We start from the raw sequence: 16715 nt of genomic DNA on the forward strand, positions 1-16715 counted from the left end.
TATTTTAACACATCATATAATGCAGAAAATGTAATATTACAACTGGTAATACAGTATATGAATATGTAGATCTTATCAGCTGTTAGAATTAATATTGCTGCATGTACTTCAAAGTTCATGTAAGTAAAAAACAAATTAAAAATAGATTTACTTCAGAAGTGTAACTGAAGAAAATAATAGGCAACTTAAAGGAGAAGATTAGCAGTTTTACTAAGCATATGATAATGTGCACACAGTCAAGTTTTTGTAATTAATTGAATGTAGTCAACACATGGAGGAAACCGTCCATCTGATATTGTCAAATTTTCATCTCGCCCTCACATATTGGTCCAGATCTGACTCATTCATTACTAAGCTCGTGGCAACCAAAAATCTCTTGGATATGTCCCCATACCCACAGTGCATCTATCCATGTTAACTCAGATCTCGTTTGATACTTTACGAAGACGTGGTCCAATCAGCTAGTTCTTGGTCATATTATTAAAATATTGTCTTCTACAGTCTAATTTCTACATCTTATTAGTGTGTTTAGCCCTTTTCAATTTCCCCCTTGTTCTCAAGAATCCTTCTTTAGTAGTAACTGTTTTTATTAGGTTATTTTCATTTTCTCTCTCTCTCTCGTTCTCTCCCTTTCCCACTATTAACCACCCTTTTTCTAGGTCACTTCCCTTCCTTTTTACCTTTAAGGCATTTCTTTAACTACTATTGTTAGTAGTCCTCCATTTCTTCCTTTTCTATCTATATCTGCCAAAAAATAAATAAATAAAAAAAACTTTGCTTCTTTTTTCCCTGTTTTGCTCCTAAGTATACATGTGTCTATGTCACTGTTTTCTCTGTCCATGTTCTTTACATCATGGTGGAAAAGCAAGAAAAACCTGCAGGATTTAAAAAAAATGTACAAAGTATGGTCATAAGATTCCTTTTGGTGACTCACACTCCCTGTGTGTTTATTGTCTTGGGTCCCTTCATTTGCAAGAAGATTTTGCAATGCTCACTGCTCTTCAGTCTTTTCTTAGCTGGAGAGTTCCTGGAGCCAGCTACAATGAACCTCACAAGCCTTGAGTGTGCTCAGCTCCCAGGTCTTCAGAGCAGTTGATGCAACTCGGGGCTTCAGCACAGTGGAGCTTGACTCCAGCTTCTACCTCAGGTGAGCTGTCTTCTGGACTGGAGAGGACCCCATCCCAAAAGCATAGCTTGACAGAGTGGGAGTCCTCTTCCATTCAGGACCGTTCAGCCTTTGGGGCTGTGGAGAGGGCTATAGCTGCCACTGCATCTAGAATGTCACCTGCCCCCATGGATCCTCAATCCCATCAAGGTGTCCAACATTCCTCTTTTGACCAGGAAGTCCCACAGGGACAGTAGGACCTCTGGTGCCAGGATACCCATCCGGGTATCCCTGCCTCTTTTGATACCTTCCCAGAACCCCACTGAGGAGGTCCCTAGGAAGTAACTTTGCAAGAGGAAGCATTTGGACTCCACAGAGGAGTCAGCCACAGGAGACACTGACCTCGATGAGGGAAAAGGATCCCCATAGTCACCTCCTGAGGATATTTCCTTTGGGGAGATTCTGGAGATTCTGAAACAGAGTGGTGTCTGGCCATCCAGTAATCTGGCCATACAGTAATCTTTCACCTAAGGAGTTGGTATACTTGGCAGCCTTTGGTTCCCACCCATCTACCTTCTGGGTGACTCTTCCCACTGATGACCTCAGAGATTTGATCTCTCAGCAGGCATGGGAGACCCCAGATTCCATCAAACCTTTTCCCTAGAGACAGAATAAAATAATCACCACCCCATCTGACAAGGCTTTCTGGATGAAAGAAGTTGCTGTAGATGCCATGGTCATGGTGGCAGTGATCAAGAAGGAACTTTTTGAGGGGAATTCAACTGTCCATCCTTCTAATAAGGATTCTAGAATGATGGATAGATGCGAGAAGTAAGTGTTTTCTTCAGCGACCTTTGCCTTGCAATCACTGAATTATCTTTCTCATTTCACCAGGTTGCAAAGGATCTGATCAAAGAGCTATCAGATAGCCTTAAATGAGCAGTAGCTGAGGGAGCAAAAGAGAAGGTAGCTTCCCAGGTAGCTACCCTGCATTCTGTAGCTAACTCTCCCATGAAGCTCATCGCGCATGCAGCTGAAGAAAGACGTAGAGCTGTGGGTTCCAGCATCTGTATGAGAAGGTATGCCTGGATGAGACTATGCGATTTTGTGGAGCCTTTTACATCTTCATTCATCAATGCACCATTTGACACCACTTCACTTTATGGTCCCAAAGTCAAAGATATGCTATCCGTGTGCGAGAAGGAAGGTAAGGCTCTTTTTGATATGCGCATACATTTTTGGCTCCTCAGAGGCCTTATCCTAAAGGTCAGAGAGGCAGCAGAAAAATGTGGTACAAGAAGTGTCAAGGATCCTACCAAGACACACGTGGAGAGTTTTCCCTCAGAGGCAGGGGGGGAGCAATAATGGAAGACACCATCCCGCGGCAGAGGAGGTCCACAGAACCAAAGATCCTGGGAGTCTTTCTGCAGGAAACTGTTTCAGCAATTGTCTACCTCTCGAGCTAATTGGAGGTTGACCATCCCTGCACTGTAGAGCCTGGCAAAAGATAACTTCCAATATGTGGGTGAAACTATAGATGTATTTTACTTGTGCTTTCATTGTTCATCAGTAGCAGGAGATTATTTAATTTACAGCTAAACTGTGCACAGCTTCTTCCCTGACAAACAGCAACTTTTCTTATTTAATGGCTGCATTCAAGCCGTGGCTCAGCTTGTCCTCCCCCAGGTAAAACAGCAGATAAAATGTGTGATTACTGTGGAGCGTGGATGTTCAATCAATGGCTGAACTCTTGCTTATGCCTTTAGTTACAGAGTTTATTTTACTTGTGTTTTCATTGGCAGCAGGCAGGAGATTACTTAATTTCTGGCTACTATGGCTGAAATGTGTTTTCCTTTTACTGGGACTGTACTTTAAGTGAATGTAGTTTTAATGGACAGGACATTAACAGCTGAACTCTGCTTGTGACATGACAGAGAGAGAGATTACATAAGCAATTTAACAGCTGAACTGTGCTTTTCTTACCAGGATGCTGTTTACTGAAAGTAGATGTATTTTACTTGTGCTTTCATTGTTTGTCAGTGGCAGGAGATTATTTAATTTACAGCTAAACGGTGACTTCCTTACGTAACAGGAGGAGCAGGATGTTTTGTACTTGAACGGGCATTGCTTAATTTTTTCCTTTAATGGGAGAACTGTGCTCGTGCTTTCATTTTACCTTTACTGTAACTGCTGGCAGGAGATTGCCTTTACTTTAACGGCTGAACTGTAATTTCTTTACATTTACTGTACAGCAGGAAAGAGAATACTTAATTTAGTCTGTGTTTTTTTTTACTTTAATGGCAGAACTTTGCTCATGCTTTTATTTTACCTTTACTTTAATGGCTGAACTCTACTTTCCTTTACTGTACAGCAGGTAGGAGTGTGTGTGTGTGTGTGTGTGTGTGTGTGTGTGTGTGTGTGTGTGTGTGTGTGTGTGTGTGTGTGTGTGTGTGTGTGTGCGTGTGTCTGTGTGTGTGTCTGTGTGTGAAAATGCCCCAGTTAGTTATGACTGCTGGTTAGAGTTACTCAGGCTCAAACCCTGTACCTTAGGTACAGGTAGCAAGAACCTAAATTCTCTACCCCGTACCACCACCACTTGTTTATTTTTATTTATTTTTATTTATTTTATTTATTTATTGAACATTTGTTGACCGGGAAAGTACGACTAGGTTCCACAGATCATGTTTTCAGCGGAGGCCCAGAGAGAAATGATCTAGAAGCATGTCTTTAGAATTTTCTTGTGATTCAAGGAGTTAACTAACCATAGTTCTCAAAGTTTTATGGAATGTCTGGAATGTTTGGCTCATACTTTTGGTCTGTTCCTCCTGAAATGTGTGGTTTTCTGGCAAATCAGTGAGAGGTTGATCTGAATTCATTAAATAATGATAGCCATTTAGGCTTCAGTCCTTCTGTCTTTCAGGAAACGCATGGTAACACAAAACATTTCATTCTAGCAACTTTTCTAAGATTATACAGGCAATGTTTAAAACATGTCCCTGGTTTTCAGCTTTTTGTCTGTCACCCCCCCCCCCGAATAATCCAATAATTTTTGACTTTTTCAAGATTTCTTGTGCTGCATAGTTCTTCAGGGGCAGAGAAGTTTACTGCTCCTTATGCCAGTTCTATTTGTGTTGTTAGTAGCACAACAGGAATACTTGCTTTTAATGCAGAAGGCTGTGGGTTCTGCTCCCATAGTATATACATGGATTGCTGGTACTGTACTGTGTTGTACTTTTTAAGGGACAAAGACCGCATACTGCAAGTCACCAAAAACAAAATCCTAAGGTTCATCTTCTCCTTTCCCAGTGAACATCATTGCTACACATTTAAAAAAAAATAATTTACTTCAGGGTCTGTGCTGGGGCCATATTTTGGTTGCCTGTTCTTCAGTTTCTGTTTGAAAATTGGCATCCCACAATTTCATTGAAGTGGGTGGGGTTACATAATTATGTATGCAAATTTTATGTTAATCAGCATACAGATTTGTACCTATTTTTTTATGGGTCTTTGCCCAGATTTTTGATGTTTCCAGGTTGAGAGGTATGCCTCAGAGGCAAAATCACATGAGAACTCCACAAACCTACACACCACAGACCATGTAGACTACACAAACTAGAGTCTTGAAAACACTAAGGCCTTACCACAAACCCCAAACACCTACCCTGCACAGATAGGCTAACAGCACTGTCCCATTACCCCGTTCCATACAGACTCTGCTGAGATGACCCCCTGTCTGGCATGCAAAGCAATCCAAACCCTGCCTTGATGGGACTGTTGCACATCTGGAACTCAAGGCCCACTCCATCAACCTGAAGGCGCAGCATCAACCTGGGCTGTGATATCAGTACGGCTTGCTGGTGTGGCAAATACATGTACCACACACTCCACCATCTGTGGAATATACTCCCTGTCAACAGTAAGCCAAGTGCCTCAGTACCCCTAGTGATGTGCTGCCTGTATAAGTGCACGGGAAACACAAAATACAGTTCTGTGATCCCACCTGTGTCCCTGCTGGACAGGGGCTCTGTGTGCTGACATGTTGTAACATGGGCTACACTCTTGTCTTTGAGGGTTATAAGGGCTTCAGGGCCAATACCCTACTAATGTCATATCAACCTATTCACAACTGTCTGTCACTGGTTCACCAGATTACTCTGTACAGCTCTGCCACTGACATAACTGGAAGTCACAGTGCTGCTGGAATATACTGCACATATAATGGACAATTCTGCACAGTAGAATGCACTCTGTACACACACCCATACCTCCCAGCCTCTGACAGAAAGACATCTGGACAAGGTCATAAATAAAAGTGGGAGAACAGCACAATGACAGGTACGTGCTGTAAATACTGCCCTTACATACTGAGAAAGTTGGTAGAATAAGGGGTTTTGCATTAGCAGGAATTGTCTGAAGGTTATGAAGTCTGAAACACTAATGTCTGTCAGTATTTTGTAATGTCAGTCTTCAATTATATGCAACTAACTTGCCATAAAAACACAATTTTATGTACACTGGATGAAACTTCTAGACAAACACCTGGACAATCTGCAAAATAATGTACAGTTGAGAGGTATGGCCACACCAGTATATGACTTTTCAGGTAAGCAGAATACCACACAAGCAGGAGATCCCTAGCCAGTATATCACCAAATTGCTGAACTGTTTACACAGCTTCATCAGTCAACCAGCTGTAGCCACACCTCTCAACTGGCCTTTTTGGGCAACAATGTATATAGTTGGGCATATAATATTGGTCTGTGCATCATACATATTGTATTCCTCTGGTAAAGCACTGTGATGATCTGAGGATGTCTGTCACTAGGTAATGACATAATACATTGCAGTGTCAGACTTCAAATATGTCAGAAAATGTTTGCTAAAACAAACCCAGCACCTCTAGGAAAGTCCTGTTTACTTTTGAGAGGTATGGCTGTAGCACACAAAACCCTGGACCAGAGTACAACTATCTCTGGAATGGAGTCTCACTATAGAAGGTCATATAGGGCATGCTTCTTCACTTAGAGAATCACAGACCATGTTACAACCCACATTGGGCTATATAACTGTATTGTGCATATATGTCTTTGCATACAGACAGTTAAGTGCACTTTATCTATCCCTACACACACCCATCAGACAGGATTACCCTCAGCTGTAGGTGGCCAATATGTGATTTATCTGCATCTGTTGCATGTGATACACAGACATATATATGGGCAACAGATAATATGTCAAGCATACACACACATAGACATGGGGGAGAGAGAGACAGACAGTGATAGAGAGAGAGAGAGAGACACAGGGAGACACACAGAGAGTGGGTCATTCACAATGATAGCCTGAATGGCATAGAGTGATGTCCTGCTGTGGACAGTGGCATACTGGTTGTAACCAGTTGCATGTGCCAGCATGAAGGCGAGCTCCATTGTGTAATAGTACTGAAGTGGGGGTTATAATATCACATCACCTGCTTGTGTGTGCGCATGTGTTTAGGCTATTCCCACACCAGTTTAGCAGTCCTGCTGATGTCATTCCCCTTAGAAGTACCTTTGCACAGCCCCAGCCCTATAAGCTCCATGGCACGTGCATTAACTATGTAACAGTATAATGCAATAAGTAGATAAGCAGGGGTTCTATTCCCAGTTCTGGCAAATGTGTGTGTGTGTGTGTGTGTGTGTGTGTGTGTGTGTGTGTGTGTGTGTGTGTGTGTGTGTGTGTGTGTGTGTGTGAGTGTGTATGTTTGTAGGCTGAAGTATTTTAAGGACTTCCCCACCCACAATACTTCTCAGTGCCCTACTTTGGCAGTCCTGCTGATGTCAGTCACCTTACAAGTACCTTTGTGGACTTATAAGCCCTATAAGCTCTGTAGTCTGTGTGATAACTGTGTAACACTATAGTACAAATAACTAGATAGGCAGGGGTTCTATTCCCACTTTTGGCCAACGTGTGTGTGTGTGTGTGTGTGTGTGTGTGTGTGTGTGTGTGTGTGTGTGTGTGTGTGTGTGTAAGTGTACGTACAAGAGTTTGTAAGTGTGTATATTTGTAGGACAAAGTATCTGGAGAACCTTCCCACCCACAGCACTTCCCAATACCCTACTTTAGCAGTCCTGCTGATGTCATTGCCCTTAGAAGTACCTTTGTACAGCACTTAGTCCTGTAATCTCCGTGGCATGTGTAATAACTAAGTAACAGTATAGTACAGATAATTACACAGGTAGGGGTTCTACACTCAGTTGTGGCAAGTGTGTGTGTGTGTGTGTGTGTGTGTGTGTGTGTGTGTGTGTGTGTGTGTGTGTGTGTGTGTGTGTGTGTGTGTGTGTGTGTGTGTGTGTGTGTGTGTGTCAGATGGCTCTTACATGTTAAGGGGCTCTGAACCGCCCATTGGCAATCCTAACAGCCCATGGATTTGTCACCCACTTCAATAGTAGTGGCAGACACTGCCACACTACAGTACCGCCATGCTATCTGTGTTATGTATCTAGCACTATAATTTATAAGACTGTGCAAGTAGGGGCTGTGCTGAGCCCTTCATCAGCTTCCCCATTTACAGGGCTATGACTCTGTGTGCTCTACCAGCATGAGAGACTAGATATGTATATGAAATAGGAGACACATATGCTGGTGATTGTCAGGTTAGACTAACACAGGCTGACCTGTGTCAGGAATACATACCCCAAACCTGTCATACACAGTACCAGGCATACCCTCATCAACTGCATGACGGTCGAGTGGATGTGACAGAAATGGGAGGGGCAACAGGTGCTAATAGCTGAATCTGTTGCAGTTAAAGTAATGGCTAAGCTTGTGAGGGACCTAGTGCCAGTACTCAAGTAACCTCCTCTGTACGTGTGAGCATGCGGTCCTACAGAACACCCAGGTGACATGTATGATGCCTAGGTGACTGTGTCAAGGATATATATGCAAGGTCACACTACACTGTCCACCACAATTGCCCCTCACACACTGTTGCATGTAAACACACCTGGTAAACATGTACATATACAGTTAAACCTTGGCTATGAACAGGTTATTGTGTTTTCACTCCAACTTACACATTAGTGCTGCTGTCAGCAGACCCATAGCCTGTAAACACGCAGACACCTGGAACACAACCAGAATACAGTACATGACACTACAGTCAGTCAGCAGTACTAACAAAAATAGTACATCATGGCTAACAAGGTACATGCACCTCGATGTGTACCCATAACTACTGCCAGCAGACAGCACCTTACACAGCATGATATTGCTACACTGTACTATAGTCATCCTGTGCATCAGACCCATATGAGCATGTCCCTGCATCAATGGTATGGATAACAGGGTTGTGGCACAAGTATCATCACATGCACAGGGTGTGATGGTGGATTGCCAGAGGCCTAATCTGGGCCATATGGCTGACATTGTGTGTGTGTGTGTGTGTGTGTGTGTGTGTGTGTGTGTGTGTGTGTGTGTGTGTGTGTGTGTGTGTGTGTGTGTGGCTGGAGGGGTAGTTTTCAACTGGGCCTTGCAGAGTAGCTGTGCATGTCTGGTGGTGACTGGCCTGTGATAGGGATGTGTGACTGTTTGTCTGCACACCATCAAACCATGTGGATGCCCATCACAGGAATATGTTGGACAGCCATGGACCGTACATGGCAGGATGTACAGTTCACCATCTCCTGGCAGGGATGCAGGAACAGGTTCTGCCAGGAGTATCATTGGCACTGCCAGGCCCAAGGACAGATGCAGTACTACTGCCCAATGGTGACTGCTGCCTGCTGGCTCTGCGTCCCTGATGGGACTGGCCAGGATAACGTGCCTGTGGCCTGCTCCGGTGTGGTATGGACAGCACCCTCCCTTTGGTACTGCTGTTGGTACTGCCACTACGGGATTGTGAATGTGCATGGCCATGTGTGCTCACAGCTGATCATGTTGCTTACCTATGTCCACCTGACCAATGCCCTATACCCACCACATGCTCAAGCACAGACATTGCACAGTCGAGCAGTGACAATGTCACACCCCATTGTCTAGCCACATTGGCAAGATGACTTATGGCATCACAAATGTCATGGAGGTCATCACGCATGGCAGCGAATGCTGCATTTATGACATTGAGCATGTGTCTGGTGTTGTGGTCAGTACATGCCTGTGCCTCCATGATGGACTGTAACATGCATCTGGTGACACGTACTGTGATACTTGCAACAGAGAGTTGATGGTCAGCAGTCTTCCTTCGACCACCCTTGTCCATCTGCCTGTGTGTGACCTCGTCTGCTCTCTGGATATGGCTGGTGTCTACACTCATACTCACCATACTCAACACACTAGCCTGTTCCATGCCACCACCCTTAACCTGTCCATTATCCGTGGCTTCTGGAGACTGGGTATGTGTGGGCATACTGACTGTGTGTGGGGACATGGTGCGGGAAAGTGGGATACCAAACAATGGCACAGAATCAGGCACCAACAACCCCACCTGCCTCACTATGACCACCATCATCATGGGAGTCTGCTAAGACACTGACATCAGGTTGTGAGGGGGAGTGACACCAACCCCTGTGTTCACCTGCATGAGGAAGGCAACATATACGTATTATGTTTGCTGAGACGTTGGCCTAGCACCCAGGTCCACTTCTCCAATCTCTGTATGAATCTCAGTAACTTCCAGAGCCCCTTTCCCACAGTAACTGCTTTTAAACAAATGATTTCATTTATGTATATACACACACACACACACAGACACACACACACGCACACGCACACACACACACACACACACACACACACACACACACACACACACACACACACACACACACACACACACACTCCTGGTACAGTCTGGCAGAGCTGTGACACCTATGGGCTCTTCAGGGCAGACCTTACAGTAGTTCTACCTGCCACAGTCCATCTCTTTCACTGCTACTGTAAGGCCCACAACAAAGGGTGACAAATCCTACTGTGTGATGGGCCTAGTAGCAGAATGGTAATTGTGACCAAGACCAAAGCTATTGTAGTGAGCTATACACTGTCACCAAGTGCATATACATGTACTATAAGAGCTGACTTACTGCAGTACAGACTACATGCAATGACAAGGTGTAACAATATGTGATGATAACTGATGGAGGAACAGGACTATACACTTTCACTGCAGTACCTACACAGTTCAGACTCACAGGGATTCATTTCAGACAACATTGCAGGACAGTCTGCAATACATACAGGAAACATGTCAAGTACTAGGTGCATAGCCTCATAAGATGATACCAAGCTATTGGCCTTGATGCCCTCATAAGCCTGGCCCAGACTTTCGCCCATGTCCCTTCAAAGCCAGCATCTGTTTCCCCTGTCCAGCTGGGACACACCCGGGATCCCAGGTGTGTGTCATCCATTTCCCATGCAGTTGTCCAGCTTCTTCTTCAAGAGGGCTATGCACATACTCTGCTAGACATGCAGAGGGAATGTATTTTACAGACAGTGCATATTGTGTGGGACACTATACTATCCTGCCAACAAGTACTATACATATCACAGACCAAGTGAGGGCCTTGAGTGTGTGATGCATGAGTGGGGTTTGTTTACAGATGCAGAAATGCCATCAAGGCTGGTTTGAAAATGGCCTTGTATGCCAGACACAGGTCACCTATGATCAGTCTGTATGAGACTGAGTACAGGGACAGGGCTTTCAGCCTACCCATATAAGATAGGTGTTGCAGACCCTGGAATTAACTCGTCAGGAAACTCTGTGGTCTCTGCAACTGCTGCATTTGTTTGGCAAGGCACATGCCAAAGGTGCCATTGTACTTGGTAATGCATCTGATAAGGGTGGAGTACAGGAGTACAGGGATGTTGTGGCCTCCTGGTTCGTTGATGACATACCTGTATTTGTGAGGTGGGCCATGTAGACAGTCTTCCATACAATGGTGCCCACATGGTGGGAAACTGTCAGGCTGCTACCAGCCTTGGTGCACAAGTTGCCTCACATCTGATTGCCTGCTCAGTACATTATTACTGTCATAATTAGTGCATCTGCCACAGCAGGGAGAATGATGCATCTCTTGGCATTCAGTTTGTGCAATGCTTCTTGCACCAGTCATTAATTGGGTGAGGGCCTCTTGAGGGATGCTCACATCAGTAGGGGAATGTAAGACAGTGGCCAGCTTGCAAGCATCTGTAAACCTGGTCAACAACAGACCACTGTTTTGTCCTGTACCTCACATACATATATCTCAAACAATAGAGGCCCACAGACCAATCCTTGGGGTACACCGCTTTGGAAGAATCTACTACTAGAGGTGGGTTCCACTACTTTGACCAAGTGGGTACTATCATTGAGCCAGTTAGCTACACATCTGGTAACATACAGGTTGATGCCTAGCTGTGTAGGTTTATGTATCCTGGCTGCCTGGGGATTATTGTGACAGAATTCAGCTAGGTGAAGGTAGGCATTGTTTACCATCTTCCCCTCATCCTTGTGTTTGTTGACTACTTCAGAGAAGGCAACCAGGTTTACCAGGCTTGATCTCCCTTTGAAAATACCACACTGTGTGGGCTCAGGCATTTTGAGGTTGTCCCTTTTCAGAATGTCCTTGATATTGCCTTCCATGCCCTTGCAGAGCAGGCTAGTTAGGCTGATGTGCATATGATTGGCTGGGTCAGTGGATTGCTCCGCCTTTGTGTATAGGGATGACAGTGGCTGTCCTCTGTGCATATGGGATGACACCAGTGCTCAGGCTTTGTTTGACTACAGTGCATAATGGATCTGAGAGCTTATGCCTGAATTCATGTGGGATGCAGCCAGGGATGGTATCAGGCCTATGGAGACTTCTATGTGTTGCCTTTGAGAGGGCATTACAGACCTGCTTCCCTAATGATGAGAGGAGTGGGGGCAGGTGCTGGGCATGCACATGTGTAGCAATGGGGAACAGGGGGTGATATTTACACTTCATCTGTATGCAGCAGGTTGCCTATATCTATGTTGTATGTGTATGTGGTGTTATTGACAACCGCTACAGAGCAAATTTGTGTGTTGCCTCTGGGATTGCCGACATATGTGTGGAAGGCCTAGTGATTGGCCTTGGTGGATGTGTCCAATTTGCACTCAAGGATACCTTAGGGTAATTCATCTGTGACCTTATTTGCTTGTGCAGACCAAGGTGACATTACTTCCAGCAAGGCACCTTTTCCTTCTTGGCCCTGTCCATCAATTATTTCCACCTATTATGGTATTTGTGTATTGCTGCTGTCCACCACCGACATTTACCCTACCTTGTGGGGGATGAAGTTGTCCTGTCAGGTATTGCTGAGTCCATACAGCTATGTAGGTTCTCACATAGTATTGTGGTGTGGGCTTGGATGCTACAGCTAGTTCCAACTGATGGGATGTTGGCTGTAAACCTACTTCTACCTGCTCTGAGGAGATTTATAGTAATTTGTGTAAAGTTGATTTTGTTTGACCCTGACGGGGGGGGGGGGCAGAGGAGATGGTGACCTGAACAGTGATAGCTATGTGGACAGATCTTACCAAGGATGACACTGTAGGAGTGCTACATTGGCTAATCATGTTGGTTAGAACCAGGATATTTCCACCTGCTGTAGGTGAGTTGATTGGCTGATGCACTGCATTCACATTGACAAAGTTGAGAAATCTCTGTGCATTCATGTTCAGGTGGCATAGATCATGCACACTATGGTTGGGTAGTTGAAGTCACTCAGGAACAGAGTAGACGATTGAATCCTGACAGATTCCAGCAAGCAAGTACCAATAGGTGTGGTGAGTGTCCATAGTCATGGTTGGAGGCCTGTAGCTAGCTTTGATTTGAGTAGGTGTTTTGTCAACTGTTAACTGCACTTGGGATGTCCCCCATGCATCATACTGTTTGGCCAGCTTGGAGGTGTGTATGTGTATGATAATGTTCAACACTCCACCTCCTGTGGCTTTGCGGTCCTCCATTTGGGGTCTACACGTATGATGGGGTTAGTAACCTGGCAAGGTTAGTGTGCTATTCACAGCTGCAAAGCAGGTGTCAGTGACTGCACAAATGTCGGCATCCTACAGGACAAGGTACACTTGCATTGGCATGGGTTTCATGCTAAGACACCTAGCTCCTGTTGGAGCAAGATATCTGCACAAAGGCACACATCACTAGTGGGCAAAGGCCGGAAAATAGTGTCACTTTATGAATCTAGCTGAAACAGTGTAAGTTGTTAGAGTAGCAGGATTTGTTTTAATATACATTTTCTGAAGGATTTGAAGTTTGAAACTCAATGTATGTCATTATTTAGTGACTTCAATCCTGAGATCATTCCTGTGATTTGCCAGGAAAAAAGAGGAACAGGCCAAAAATATGAGCCTAAAATCTGGACATTCTGCGAAAATCTGTACAGTGGAGAGGTAGAAACACACTTAGTTGCCAGCAGAGACGGTGTCGCATTCATAGGTCTACTCCACAGGATATGACATCTGACAATCAAATGTATGCTTTAATGTTATGACTTCAGTCTTTAATGGGTTGCCAGTGATGTGCCAGACAATACACAACTGTATGAGGCAATTACTACAAATATGAGGCAGACATGTGGTCAGTCTGCAAAACTCTGGACAGTTGTCAGATATGGGCTCAGCATATAACATACAGTTCAACACACACTTCTGTGACTGTTGTGTACTATGCACATACCCTATATAAGTCTCTTACATTTTGTAAGACAAGCATATGTATCATAGTAGCTTTCACAGGTGACATATGAATATTTACAATATCCCAGATAGCTAGCCTAGCAGTGTCACACTCAGTATTGGACAACAGACACTCCAGTAGTAGTCATACATGAGCTGAACTTTGCTAGGGTGACTCAGGGGCTAGATATATGATCTATGTCACTGCAGACAGGGCAAGCAGGAATGGCCATAGGTGCTGGACAGCAGCATGTAAGTCCAGCAGGTCTTATTGCAACCTAGTGTTTAGCTTCCTATTTCACATATAGTACCAATTAACAACTGATAGGTCACTAACACACATATGTCATAAACATTTAAAAAACATTTACAACTTTCTAAAAACTTGACATAAATAAATAAATAAAATTTTTAGATATAACAACTTATTAAATCAAAACAATTCATCAAATATGTGTCAACTTTTAGGTCTTTTTACCCTCCTACTACAAAAAACGGGTTTAAGCTGAATTTTGTCATTTAAGCCAGGGAATTTATCCACTCTAAGGCATATACTCCATCTTAGTTCACATTCTTGTGTATAATTATCACAATATTCCATGAGATTTTTGATGTTTAGCTAGGGCATTGTGATCAGAACCTATACGCATATGGTACTCATGTTCTGATCACAATGCCCTAGCTAAACATCAAAAATCTCATGGAATATTACACTCTTTTAAGTTTTGTGTAATACAGAGTATTAATCCCAGTATGAGAGGAGGAGATAGTGATTGTTAATTGGTACTATATAAAGGCATTGTGCTATGGAATGAATTAAAGTCTGAAGAAGCCTACGGGTGAAAGCGCTTACTTTTTTATGGAATAAAAGCTTTTAATCATTTTCAGGAATCGTTTTTGTAACGAATTAAGTTAGTATGCTTTCTGTTTGTCTGAGCTGCTGCCGTTTTGGTTCCTGTGCATGTGGTTGAGTAAATTTATTAAGTATTAATATTTATTAAGTATTTTTTATTTCATGTCGCAGGAGCCTTCATCTATTTGCTGGCCATATTTGTACTTTATTATCATTATTTAGTGACTGCACTCCTGATATCATCCCAGTAACTTAGCAGACTCCTGGAAGTGGTATGCGACAGTCACCATAAATATGGTCCCACATCCTGGGCATTCTATGGAAATCTGTACAGTTGAGAGTTATGTATGTCTGGCCATTGTTAACAGACTGCCAAGATTGTGTAGCAGTGTTGTGTGTAAATGTTGGGCTGAGTAGCGAAAGTATCAGATGTGAGTGTCATAGATCCTTTTCTCTCTGACTGTGCATGCTGCTACCATTGCTGGTGGTCTATCAGGTTTATAAGTTTGTAGGGGCAAACTGAGAAATGTCCTGTAACACCTCAAGATTCCCAATGGTCTGTGAGTTGGGCCAGTATATGTTGGTGTTGTGTGTGACTGCAATTAAGATATGTTTGTTCAAACAGTCATTCTACTCGAGTTAATTTGGGATACCGGTATGTTGCTGTGACTGGTACAAATGGTTGTGCATGGACAATTTCTCACCAATGTCTGATTTTCCCTACAGTTCTATCCCTGTAGTGCATGATATATTTGGAAATACATGGGTAATTCCCCAGAGCTGATTTGGGGTAGTGTCATGTTGGTCTTACTGTGGTTCAGAAGGTGCTGGGTGAAATGTTTGGCAGCTCCCAGCGTTTTTTCTCTTCTGTTACATGATTCCAGTCATACCTCTCCACTGTCCAGATGTCTATACACTGTCCAGATGCATGGCTCGTATGTTTGGTCTGTTCCCCGCAACAGTTGTAGGTTTCTGACAAATCACTGGGATGATGTGAGCATTGACATCAGTAAATTATGACAATCATTTGTGTTTGAGACCTGGAATATATCAGGAAATAAATGTTAAATCAAATCATGTTACTCTAGCAGACTTCTACATGTATAACAGCTATATTTCAAAGCTGTCACTATTATTATCCCTTTAACCCCCCCCCCCCCACTTTATCAGGCTTTTTGCAGATGTCTTGGAGTAAGAGGTTGGTTTATATATATATATATATATATATATATATATATATATATATATATATATATATATATATATATAGATATATACATACATATGTATATGAGTACTATGGATATATATTTTTCCCTTATGTAAAATTACTGTAGTGCATGATATGTTTGTAAAAACATTACAAATTCCTACAGCTCAGATGATGTAGAGGTACATTACTGTGATTGTAGTGCACAGGGCCCTGGGCTCAAGACTTGGTAGTGATGACTTTTTTCACTCATCTTAAATGACCATAATGCATGATATGTTTGTAAAAGCATTACAAATCCTCACAGCTCAGATGGTGTAGTGGTACATTGCTGTGATTGTAGGGCACAGCATCCTGTGTTTGAGACTTGGCAGACCTGATTATTTTGTTGCTAGGCAGAACAACGGCTTATGGAGACAGATTAATTAAGGTATTTTAAGCAGTTATAAGTGGGTTTATGTGGTGTTGCACAAATGTAAGTGATGCTAACAGACGGTTAAGTCCTCTTAGCTTCACTTAGCATAGCTTACTCCTGCTTACACCTGTGCTAATTTTAATTAAAGAAAATAAAAAAGGTGATAGGAAAGTGATGAAATGGGGGCAAGCAGGGGGTAAAACATTAGGAAAACAGCTGGGGGAAAGGATCATAGCTCTACATTTCTACTGTAGCAACAGCTGTGAATAATGTGTAGAATTGGGAATTTACAGCCTCACACTGCACAGGGAAGGGTGTTGGCAACAGACATTTGTAGAATAATTTGTGGGTAGATTGATTGATTTCACTTTACATGGGGGCAAAATGTAGAGCTATGTATGGGGCAGTGTTTTTTGTGGGACAGATGCCCTTTTTTTTTTTTTTTGGTGAGAGTGGGGTGTT

General features: G+C 43.3%; 1 protein-coding gene across 1 annotated transcript in view; it reads left to right on the plus strand.

The window, feature by feature from the left end:
• The window catches only part of TDO2 (tryptophan 2,3-dioxygenase), a 500634-nt gene that overhangs the window by 474863 nt on the left and 9056 nt on the right, over positions 1-16715 (plus strand). The gene's annotated exons all lie outside the window — the stretch shown is intronic.

Source organism: Protopterus annectens, chromosome 2.part1 (assembly GCF_019279795.1).
Source record: "Protopterus annectens isolate FY-2018-M chromosome 2.part1, PAN1.0, whole genome shotgun sequence".
Lineage (NCBI taxonomy): Eukaryota > Metazoa > Chordata > Ceratodontiformes > Protopteridae > Protopterus > Protopterus annectens.